The 13,381-nt window shown below is 32.7% G+C and overlaps 1 protein-coding gene across 2 annotated transcripts in view; it reads right to left on the bottom strand.

Moving 5' to 3' along the window:
• The window catches only part of ahdc1 (AT-hook DNA binding motif containing 1), a 61,702-nt gene extending 52,086 nt beyond the window's left edge, over window positions 1–9,616 (bottom strand). For both annotated transcript variants that reach the window (XM_087296058.2, XM_087296059.2), the window contains exon 1: window positions 9,203–9,616. The gene's annotated coding sequence lies outside the window, so the exon portion shown is untranslated. The remainder of the gene's footprint in view (window positions 1–9,202) is intronic.
• Between the last annotated feature and the right edge of the window lie 3,765 nt (window positions 9,617–13,381).

Here is a 13,381-nt window from a genome sequence, read left to right as displayed (position 1 = left end):
TCATACACATACACTACGGCCAATTTAGTTTACCCAATTCACCAATAGCGCATGTGTTTGGACTGTGGGAGAAACCGGAGCACCCGGAGGAAACCCACGCCAACACGGGGACAACATGCAAACTCCACACAGAAACGCCAACTGACCCAGGTGGGACTCAAACCAGCGACTTTCTTGCTGTGAGGCGACAGTGCTAACCACTGAGCCACCGTGCTGCACCATGAATGTAATTGCTAAGTGATTAATTCTATAGTCTTAATGAGTCTATTAGACAAGCCTGAAGAGTTGGAATAAATATGCATTAAAGGGATATACACCTCAGGTTTTAAAATCACCAATGCAGCATAAGTTGAGTTTTAAAACGAGCAAACATGAAGCTTTTGCAGGCCTGTTTTCCAGCAGTGTGTGTGTGTGTGTGTGTGTGTGATAGTGATGGTCTCTGTGCATCTCCCAGCATGCATGAGCTGTTGTTTATGTGATGTATATGTGTTTCTCAGTCTACCGCTGCTTCTCTTGTTATTTTTTCTTCTTCGTCTCCCCTCCCTTTCGTTCTCACTCTTTAATAATTGAGCTGGTTCTGTCTCTTGTTAGAGTTGGCTCGTTACTGAGAGACACAGAAAGCAGCCAGGTATAGCGAACCCCTGGATACACACTCTCACACCAGCTCCATCATCATCAGCAGCATCATCCCTGCTCACAAGTTCACTCTGTCTTCTTTCAGACCCACACACACACAACCTGACATATACAATCACACACACACACACTTGTACAGCTGGCTTTATGGGGACTTTCCATAGACATGATGTTTCTACTGAAAATCGGACTGAAGTAGTTTAAATTTACTAGAACTTACTATAAATAAAGAAGAATTTAATTGAATACTGTACAAACTGCATCATTTACCACAATAAACTCCAAAACTCAACTATCACAAAAACCAATCTGCATTTTTTATATTTTTAAAATACTTAATTCTGTGTGATTTATAAGTTTTATCCTTTATTTTCCACATGGGGACCAAATAATGTCCCCACAAAGTCGAAATGTTCTGGTATTGCTATACTTGTGGGGACATCTGGTCCCCACAACGTAAGAAATACAAGGTACACACACAGACATACTGACACTTACTCATATACACACAAACCCTTGTACAGCTATATTTATGAGGACTTCTCAAAGACATAATTTTTTACTGTAAAAACTATTTATTATCTCCCGACCCCAATCCTACACCTAAACCCAACCTTCACGGGAAACAATCTGCATTTTTACATTTTAAAAACAGAACTATGTGTAAATTATTAGTTTTATTGTGTATTTTCCTCATGGGGACCAAACAATGTCCCCACAAAGTAAAAATGTACTTGTATTGCTAAACTTGTGGGGACATTTGGTCCCCACAGTGTAAGGAATACAAGATACACACAAAGACACACTCTTTCTCTCTAGCTCTCTCTCAGACACACATTTATAAAGCTATCCCTATAAGAACTTCTCATGGACATAATGAAGTTTCTACTGTACAAACCTTATATTTTATCCCCCAGCCCCAACTCTACCCTAAACTCAACCCTCACAGAAAACAATCTCCATTTTCATATTTTAAAAGTACTTCATTATATGTGGTTTATGAGTTTTATCATTTATTTTCATGGGGACCAAAAAAATTCCCTGCAAAGTCAAAATGTACTGGTTTTTGCTATACTTGTGGGGACATTTGGTCCCCCTAATGTAAGAAATACAAGATACACACACCCGCACTCGCTCAATGGGGGTTTTGTCCCCACAATGTAAGTAAGTCTCTCTCTCTCTCACACACACACACACACACACACACACACACACACACACACATATACACACACACACACACACTTGCATAGCTATCCTTATGGGGACTTCTCAGATATGATGATGTTTCTACTGTACAAACTGTATCATTTATATCCACCACCCCTAAACCCAACCCTCACAGGAAACAATATGCATTTTAAATTAAAATAAAATACTTTCTTATGTGTGATTTATGAGTTTTATCATTTTTTTCCTCATGGGGACCAAAAACTGTCCCAACAAAGTTAAAATAGACTGGTTTTGCTATACTTGTGGGGACATTAGGTCCTCACAGTGTAAGAAATACAAGGAACACACACACTCTCTCTCTCTCTCACACACACACACACACACACTAGCACAGCTATCTCTATAGGGACTTCCCATAGACATAATGATGTTTCTACTGAACAAACTGTATATTTTCGTCCCCACATTGTAAGAAATACAGGGTACACACACAGACATAGTATCTCTCTCACACACACACATAAACCATTGCACAGCTATCTTTATAGGACTTCTCATAGACACAATGAAGTTTCTACTGTACAAACCTTATATTTTATCAGCCGACCCCAACTCTACCCCTAAACCCAACGCTCACAGCAAACAATTAGCATTTTTACATTGTAAAAATACCTCATTATGTGTAAATTATGAGTTTTATCTTTTATTTTCCTCATGAGGACCAAAAAAATTCCCTACTATGTCAAAATTTACTAGTACTGCTATACTTGTGGGGACATTTGGTTTCCACAATGCAAGAAATACAAGGTACACAGACACCTTTCTCTCTCTCTCTCACACACACATACACACACACACTTGCATACTTCTCATAGATATAATGATGTTTCTACTGTACAAACTGTATAATTTATACCCGCCACCCCTAAACTCAACCCTAACAAGAAACAATATGCATTTTACATTAAAACAATACTTTATTCTGTGTGTTTTATGAGTTTTATCATTTATTTTCCTCATAAGGACCAAAAAAATTCCCTAACAAAGTCAAAATGTACTGGTATTACCTTGCTTGTGAGGATATTTGGTCCTCACAATGTAAGGAATACAAGCTACACACACACACTGATGCGGATTAACTTAGCAGCCTGCAACAGAACACAGCCTCCCCCTTCCTCCCTACACTGAGGAACGGGAGGTCAGAGGTGAAAATCTCTCCAAAAACGCAGCTCCAGCCAGCCAGCGGGGACTGAGGGAGTGTGAGGAGTGAAGCGAGCGGAGCTATGTGTGTGTTTTTTTTCTGTTAAGTGTGTGCAGTGTGTACGAGCTGTGGCCAAGGTCAGCTTCAGCCAATGCAACGTCTCTCAGCTCTGCCAATCAGAGCTTTCCAGCTGTTGTGGCAAACCAAGCTTCCTTTACAGAATAAAGGTTGCCATGGAGACCGGTGCTATAAGACTAGCCAACACTCTCTGACAGGTGGACTGAGTAGCACATGCACAGACAATCCCTATTCAACCCGCTGTTCCCCTATAGACACAATACTCACCAGCAGCATGTATGACCTGCACTGGGGTCAAAGAGGACTATTTTAATGTCATGAATATGACATTGTGGCTTATATGTAGTTACAAGTGTGTTATATTATAGATTTTGTTTATTGAATATAGTCACAGTGCAACAGAAAGGGTGACACGGTGGCTCAGTGGTTAGCACCGTCACCTCACGGCAAGAAGATCGCTAGTTTGAGTCCATGTGTGGAGTTTGCATGTTCTCCACGTTCCTCCGGGTGCTCCGGTTTCCCCCACAGTCCACAGTAGCATGCGCTATAGGTGAATTGAATAAACTAAATTGGTCACACTTTACAATAAGGTTCATTAGTTAATGTTAATTAATGCATTTACTAACATGAACAAACAATAAACAATACATTTACTACTGTATTTGTTCATGTTAGTTAACGTTAGTTAATGAAAATACAGTAGTTCATTGTTAGTTCATGTTAACTCATGGTGCATTAACTAATGTAAACAAGCACGGACTTGGATGTTAATAATGCATTAGTAAATGTTCAATTATGATTAATAAATGCTGTACATGTGTTGTTCATGATTAGTTCATGTTAGTAAATGCATTAACCAATGAACCTTATTTTAAAGTTTTACCACTAAATTGTCCGTAGTGTATGAGTGTGTGTGTATGGATGTTTCCCAGTACTGAGTTGCGGATGGAAGGGCATCCGCTTTGTAAAACGTATGCTGAAATGGTTGCGGTTCATTCCGTTGTGGCGACCTCTGGAATAGTAGTAGTAGGAGTAAAACTTTATTGTCCTTGACAGGAAATTTGTTATGGGCATCGCCATATTGCTGCAGACATTCACTAAACAAGCAATAAAAACAATACAAAATACAGCAACTACGCTGAATGAATGAATGAATGAATGGATGGATGGATGGATGGATGAATGAATCAATGAATGATTGAATGAATGGATGGATGGATTTATGAATGGATGGATGGATGGATGGATGGATGGATGAATGGATGAATGAATGATTGAATGAATGGATGGATGGAGGGATTTATGGTTGAATGGATGGATGGATGGGTGGAATAATGAATTAATGAAGGAATTAATGGATGAATGACTGAATGAATGGATGGATGAATGAATCAATGAATGATTGAATGGATGGATGGATGGATTGATGGGTGGATGGATTTATGGTTGAATGAATGAATGAATGAGTAAATGGATGGATGGATGGATGGGTGGAATAATGAATTATTGAAGGAATTAATGGATGAATGAATGGCTGGATGGATGGATGGATGAATGAATGAATCAATGAATGATTGAATAAATGGATGGATGGATTTATGAATGAATGAATAAATGGATGGATGGATGGATGGATGGATGGATGAATGGATGGATGAATGAATGAATGGATGGATGGATGGATGGATTTATGGTTGAATGAATGAATGAATGAATGAATGGATGGATGGATGGATGGATGGATTTATGGTTGAATGAATGAATGAATGAATGAATGGATGGATGGATGGATGGATGGATGGATGGATGGGTGGGTGGAATAATGAATTAATGAAGGAATTAATGAATGAATGAATGCAACAAATTTAAAAAAACTCAAGAATATGTAGTGTTCAGTCATGTGTTATGTTCAAAGTACATCCATCTCTAAATATTACCCATAGTTTTCTATAATTGCACTTACTGTATAACTTATACCTGTACTGCACTGCTGCTATTGCACTCCTTAGATCTAACTGCATTTCGTTGCTTGGTACATATGTAATGGCCATATAATAAATCCAGATTAAGCTAGTTTTTCCTTAAGACAGGCTAAATAATCCGCCATTAGGGTAAGCAAAATGAAATGTGGATGATGAGAAGTGTGTGCCTAACCCTGGCCCTAACCTTAACCCAATTGAGAGATGAACACAGCTCTGTAAAACAACAGGACAGTGGAAACACTGAATCTAACCGAATCTAAGAAGCAGTTTTATATGGAGCTAAAAATATGACAAAACAATAAACTCCAATTGTGTTCATTTTAATTACCGACAATTGTAAATGAATCAAATTGAATATTATTTGCCATTAAATATTGTTTTCAATTTCTTAACTTGAATATTGAAAGTGTGAAATTAAGTTAAAAGATTCAAGGCAATTTTTAATGGCGAATAATATTCAGCTGTACTATACAACAATTGTAACACAATTCAAATTCAGATTGTTTTGTCATATTTTTGGCTCCATTTTTTTAGAGCAGTAATAATATATTGTTTTCAGAAATATTAAGTCAAAATTAAGTGGATTTTCCTTCAAATAAGCTAAATAATCTGAATTCAAACCGAAAACAAGCAGTTGTAGTGCATTCACACTGAATAGTCTAAACAGAACAAGTGCACTTTAGATACCTGGATGATTCATTTATTTAACTGATTAACATAAGTGTGTGGCTAACTCTAACCCTAACCTGAATGAGAGATGAACACAGATCTATACTAACTATAAAAAGGCTCAGAAGACAACAGGACACTGAAAACAATCTGATCTAATCTGATCTAATGTAAGAAGCATTTTTATATGGAGCTTAAAATATGACAAAACAATCTGAATTTGAATCGTGTTCATTTTAATCATTGACAATAGTAATATAATAAACCAAAATATTATGTGCCGTTAAAAATGGTTTTGAATTTTAATTTCTTAACCTGAATATTGAACATCTGAAATTTATGTTAGGAAATTCAATGGCAATTTTTAATTGCATATACTATTCAGCTGTATTATATTACAAAAGTAATTAAAATGAAGATGATTCAAATTCAGATTGTTTTGTCATATTTTTAGCTCCATAGTTTTAGACCACTAAAATATATTTTGTTTTCAGAAATAATAAATACAAATTTATTAATACAAAAGCGAGTTTTTACTTAAAACAAGCTATAATCTGCCAGCAAAGTGATCTGAATTTAAACAGAAAACAAGATTATTTTACTGACCCCATTGGCAGATTATTTTTGTACAAATACACTTCATTTTGACTCAATACTTTTTAAAACAATGCATCTTTTTTACTGGTATTGAAAATGTTTCTTGATTTACATGACTACAAACAAGACAAAAACTTTTTTTTTTTTTTTTGCAGTGGCATTAACATTAAATCTGTTCTAACAAAAGATTTTAAACTAAAAAAAAACATCTACGTTGCATTTTACATTTAAGATTTACACCAATTTTTGAGCTCATCAAAATTAAAATTTCTTTATGTTAATGTGTGTAGATGTGTATATATACAGTTGAAGTCAGAATTATTAGCTTCCGTTTGTTTTTTGCCCCCCAATTTCTGTTAAAACGGAGAGCAGATTTTTTCAACGCATTTCTGATAATAATAATAAATCATAATAGTTTTAATAACTCATCTCTAATAACAGATTTATTTTATCTTTGCCATGATGACAGTAAATAATATTTGACTAGACATTTTTTCAAGACACTTCTATACAGCTTAAAATGACATTTAAAGGCTTAACTAGGTTAGGTTAACTAGGCAGGTTAGGGTAATTAGTCAAGTTATTGTATAATGATGGTTTGTTTTGTAGACTATCAGAAAAATATATAGCTTAAAGGGGCTAATAATATTGACCTTAAAATGGATTTTAAAAAATTAAAAAATGTTTTTATTCTAGCTGAAATAAAACAAATAAGACTTTCTCCAGAAGAAAAAATATTATCTGACACACTGAAAATGTCCTTGCTCTGTTAAACATCGTTTGGGAAATATTTAAAAAGAAAAAATAGGAATCTATATAAGGAATATATTTAGTTTTTATTTTACTTTCAGTGATATTATTGAGTACTATGCAAATGTTTAGATGATTTATACACAATACAGTTTACAAAGTCTTTTAGCGGATGCATTATAGAAGAGAGTTGCTGTAACTTTGTTTGAATTAGTGGTCCTAATTGAATTTGCATTGTAAACCTTAAATAAATTAATTTATTTTAATTATGTATAATTGTATTATTTGTATTATTATGTTAATTTTTCAGGTCATATTCACTTAAAATCATTCTGCATAAATCCTGATTTTATTTTTATTATTATTTTTGTTTGTTTATTTATTTAAAATTCTGTGCAGAAATGTCAAAAAGTCCACAGATTATATCTGGCCTTAATAACAGGTCATTTTACTATAAAAATATTCTGTAAGTTTCAATTATTGATTAGTAATGTACAGTTCAAAGCACTTCATTTAGATCTTTTTAAACGTGGCTTTCTCAATATATAGATTTATTTGAATCCCATATTTAAAAAGTTGCATCTCATGCAAATATTGCTATATCCTAACATATTATACATCAATGGACAGCCCATTAATGCAGCTTTAGAATTAGCTCATGACTTTCTTTGTGGTCTTGGTTCACATATAGGCTAATTTAATTTTAATAAGCACATGTCCCGGATCAGTCATTTTTGCATAAATCTGTTACACACACACACACACAAAAAAAAAAAAATAATATTAATAATAATTTTAAAAAATTAATGTAGGCCTATTTTTTTAAAAGAAGTTCTATTTTTAAAACCTGTTTTACACATTTTAATCTGTTTTTATCTGTTTTAATAATTTTTATCTTGTTTTTTTTCATTCTTGTTTATGTAAAGCACTTTGAATTACCATTGTGTATTAAATGTGCTATATAAATAAACTTGCCTTGCCTTAATAAGCATATACAAAAAAAATTTGTGGCCTAGATTAAGCAAACAAATGAAATTTAGTAATGTTATTCTACCTAATTTGTTTGTTTAAATTCAGCTCATAATTTTATTATACCTTAAAAATGTGATTTCCAATTATTAATTGTTTTCAGTGTATGCTCAATTAACATAATTTCACCCACATTTTAAGTTATTTAAGCTTTCTTCTTACACAAAACCCCCAACATGCGACGTTACATGTTAATCCAATCCAATTTTAGCCTCCTCACTAGTCAGTTTACCTCTCTTTTACCTGTCAGTCTCCATGACAACCCAGTACAGCTACTGAAACTACGCGCTAATCAATCTCCCTGCATGCTCTTAAAAGCGTCCGTGTTTCCGTAATGCCACCATGTGCGTGTTTGGGGCAGAGCAGCTCGCGTGTTTTTGTTAAAATCGCGCCTGTCACAACATAAACATCCGCGCGTCACCGTCGCCGAACACTTGCGCCAACGCGCCACTGCATTGCTCATCATTGCCCACTGTCAAACAGCAGACAACTCTTAACGCGTGAAACGCTGCATTACATCTGTATGTGCGCCAACAATATGACGACTCCAACACATATTCTGTCACTCACCCAGCAAATGCAATACAAAAATCACTCCAAACTGAATCTGAAAAACATAATTAGGCTAAATCAAAAAGTGCAGTCAGTGCACGATGCTGCCGCTGCTGCTGTCTGCCCATAATAATCACCCCGCGCATTATCAGACGCGCGTGCATGCCGTCAGTCAACATCCACTTTAGTATTCCACACTCAGAGCATTAATGTTTGCCACTCACACGCATGCATTACGCACAACTCAATTCACACTAATCAAAAAATATCTTCAACAATCTGATTCCACCACACTGCGTTATTCTAGCGCGATTTAATAAGAGTGACAGCTACAAATGTGTGTGATGTAGTAGGTGAGTGCGATATGGAGAGTGCGCGCGCGCGCTCGTGTGTGTATGCGAGTGACCTATCGCGAGCTCAATGAATGGCAGCGATGAGGTTAATAAAAATTCCTTCAATAGAAAACACAAACCCTCGTGAAATGCAGGGGGGAAGACTATGCAAATTTTTGGGCAGACGCGCGCCGCGCACTCACCGGGAGGCGCCGCCGGGGCTCCGCCGCTGCAGCTGCCGCGTTTCACGCTCTCTCCTCAGGCTCCGAGCGGCTGCTGGATCACACACAGACCGCTGACATGCAACATCCTAAAAGCACAGAGGAGTGACAGTCTGTGTGAACAACAACATCTGCACACACAAAAAAAACTATGAGTGAATGGTCATCTCGGTCCTCTTCTGTGTTGCGTCGGCTGTTCAGCATCTGGTTTTACAAAAAGAAAAAAGAACTGGAACAAAAATGCACAAAAATGTATGCAGGGAAAACTGTCGTGTTTCTGTCAGCGCTTTAAAGAAAGTGTGGTTGTAGTGGGAGAGTGCCGCAGTTTGCCACAGGAGCGCAGAAACTGTACTGAGCGCCGTTCTGCGCCGTTTCTCGCCCTCTGCAAACCAACTCGCAGGAATCCAGTCAGAGACGTGCCTTGTCGGCGGGGGCATCCGGGCCGCCGTAGATTCTTCTGTCTAGCTGTTTTTTCCCCTCACTCTTCTCGAGAACTCTGGGTACTGAAGTCCTGCTTGTCGTGACTTCATTCATTCATTCTCTCTCTCTCTCTCTCTCTCTCTCTCTCTCTCTCTGTCTCTCTCTCTCTCTCTCTCTCTCTCTCTCAATTCAATTCAATTCAATAGTTGCTTTATTTATTATGTATTGTCAAAATAGCGGTAAAAAGATTATATTTATACATAATAATTACATAAAATATAAATAATATATCATATTATTCAATATGTCATAATATTATTCAATATATCTCATTATTCAGTGTATCTCTTATTATTCAATATATCTTATTATTACTCAATGTATCTTATTATTGTACAATATATCATACTATTATTCAATAAATCATATTATTATTCAATGTATCTTATTATTATTCAGTATATCCTATTATTATTCAATAAATCATATTAATATTCAATATATCTTATTATTATTCAATATATCATATTATTATTCAATGTATCCTATTAATGTTATATATATATATATTATATTATTATTCAATATATCATATTTATATTCAATATTTCATATTAATATTCAATATATATTATAATTATTTATTATATCATATTATTATTCAATATATCATTTTAATATTCAATATATCTTATTATTATTCAATATATCATATTATTATTCAATATTTCATATTAATATTCAATATATCTTATTATTATTCATTATATCATTTTAATATTCAATATATCTTATTATTATTCAATATATCATATTAATATTCAATATATCTTATTATTATTCAACACATCTTATTATTATTCAATATATCATATTATTATTCAATATTTCATATTATTATTCAATTTATATTATAATTATTTATTATATCATATTATTATTCAATATATCTTATTATTATTCATTATATCATTTTAATATTCAATATATCTTATTATTATTCAATATATCATATTAATATTCAATATATCTTATTATTATTCAACACATCTTATTATTATTCAATATATCATATTATTATTCAGTGAATCTCTTATTATTCAATATATCTCATTATTATTCAGTGTATCATATCATTATTCAATATATCATATTAGTATTCAATATATCTTATTATTATTCAACACATCTTATTATTATTCAATATATCATATTATTATTCAATATATCTTATTATTATTCAACACATCTTATTATTATTCAATATATCATATTATTATTCAGTGAATCTTTTGTTATTCAATATATCATATTATTATTCAATATATCTCATTATTATTCAGTGTATCATGTTATTATTCAATAAATCATATTATTTTTCAATGTATCTCATTATTATTCAGTATATCATATTAATATTGTGTATATCATATTATTACTCAATATATCATATTATTCATACAAATCAATAAAAAATAATAACACCAACACAGGTTGAACATGCAAACTGCACACAGAAATGCCAACTGATCCAGTCAAGGCTTGAACCAGCAAACTTCTTGCTGTGAGGCGATTGTGCTACCCACTGTGCCACCATAACGCCCTTATAATATTATTTGTAAAATCCAATATTTTCTCTCTCAACTTCAATATTTTTTTTTCAAGTAAATTCACTTTAGTAATAATAATAATAAGGATAATACACACACACACACACACACACACACACACACACACACACACACACACACACACACACATACACACACAAAACAATTAATTAGATCTCTCTCTTTTTCTCTCATTGCGTTCAGTATAAAACAGTCAGACTGAAGAAATAAAGATCTGCGTACACATTTCTGTGAGGTTCAGAGGAGCTCAGATCAGAGTTGTTTCTGATTGTTTCTGATCAATCAGTTTCCATCACGCCGAGGTTTTCAACTGGGGTCCAGATGAGTGGTTGGGGGTCCGTGTGGAAATGTGGAGAAAGAGCTTAAAAAAGTACAAACAAATGTTACATAAGTAATGTTCTTAATAATATGAATAATTCAAGGACAATATAAATAATTTAACAATAAAATAAATAACACAAATTACTCCACTAAATTAATAATAAAAATGGGAATAAAATAAAAACAAATATGAAAAATATAAATAAATTTAATAATAAAAAATGTGATTAAAATAAAAAAACAAACACAAATAAACACAAATTAGATTAAAACAAGTAAACATATAAATGATTTAATTAATTAATTAATAAAGAATGACTTGGTAAAAAGGCAATAATTTAACAATAAAGCAAAGTTAAAAACATTTTAATATAAAATGTTCACAAATAAAATGATGCATTTATATTTTACCGGAGGGTCACTTACCCAAATTTGGGGGTCTTTTGCATGTTGATTGAAAGATGAAATATTAAATATACTTTACTCATTAAAGAGACACAAAAGATAATTATTTTGTCATTTATAAACCTGTTTGATCATCAATACAAACAAATGCATTCAGAAAAATATTCATGTTGCAATCATTTTTGGTTATCATTGACATTTATTCGGCAATTTGGAATGTTCAAATGAGAAATTAAGGTGAACGATGAAAAAATAATAAAAAAATTATATATATATATATATATATATATATATATATATATATATATATATATATATATTTTTTTTTTTTTTTTTTTTTTTTTTTTTTTGTCAACTATACCTTTAAAACAGTGCAAATTAAGTCATTCATTTATTATGAATGGTCAGTACTCTTCCATATGATACAAACAAGCTTTTCTCGTTTAAAGGCCCTTAAAGTCTTTAGCTTTAAGAGTCTTAAAGGGCCAGTTCACCAAAAAAAAAAAAAAATTACATCGGCCTCAAACCTGTATGACTTTTTCTCTTCCATAGGACATTAATTATTATTTTTTATTATTAAATTGATAATTAGGTTATTCGTTTTATTTTAAGTATAAAATATGGAATACATTTATGTCATAAAATAACAAATTACATGATAAATAAAAAATAAATGACAGAAAAAACAGAAAATATCTCTAATAAAAATTTGAATAATTTATAATTAGTTATAGACAGTGTATATTATTTATAATAATATTTAGAATACACGCTTTATGATTTCAATATTTTTTTCCAAGTAAATTCACTTTAGTAATATTAATAATGATAATTATAACAACAATATATCTTATATATCGCTCTATATATCTATATCCATTTCTGTACCGTCTAAAATGGCCTTTAATCAGTCTTAAACCTGTATGACTTTTTCTTATCCATGGGACATTACTACTACTAATAATTGTTATTTTTATTATTAAACTGATAATAAGATTATTTGTTTTTTTAAGCATCACTCCTGCTCCTACACAAATGACAAGGCAAAAAAGACTCATTGACTTTCACTGTAAATATTCATTGAAAAGAGAAACCGTTCCCTTTTTAATGCAAGTTAGCAATGAAAGTCAATGACACTGCTTGGTGCAGTATACTCAATGTGATCTTAATTTGAAGATTCATTTTTTTGGGGGTAAACTGTCTCTTTAAAAACTGTCTGATGTCCTGTAAAGGCTGAATACAATTTAGAACATCCAGTGAGCCTCCAATAATATAATGGCTGAATCTGTTTGAGTTCCTGTGCTCTGACATACAATAATTACATTTATTTTCTTTCACGGTTCAATCTTTTTTGCCATTCCTTCACACTATAACAAAGAAAACC

This window comes from Danio rerio, chromosome 19 (assembly GCF_052040795.2).
Source record: "Danio rerio strain M-AB ecotype USA chromosome 19, GRCz13ab, whole genome shotgun sequence".
NCBI lineage: Eukaryota > Metazoa > Chordata > Actinopteri > Cypriniformes > Danionidae > Danio > Danio rerio.
Note: the sequence above shows the minus strand (reverse complement) of the source record. Positions and strands in the feature narration are given on the sequence as shown.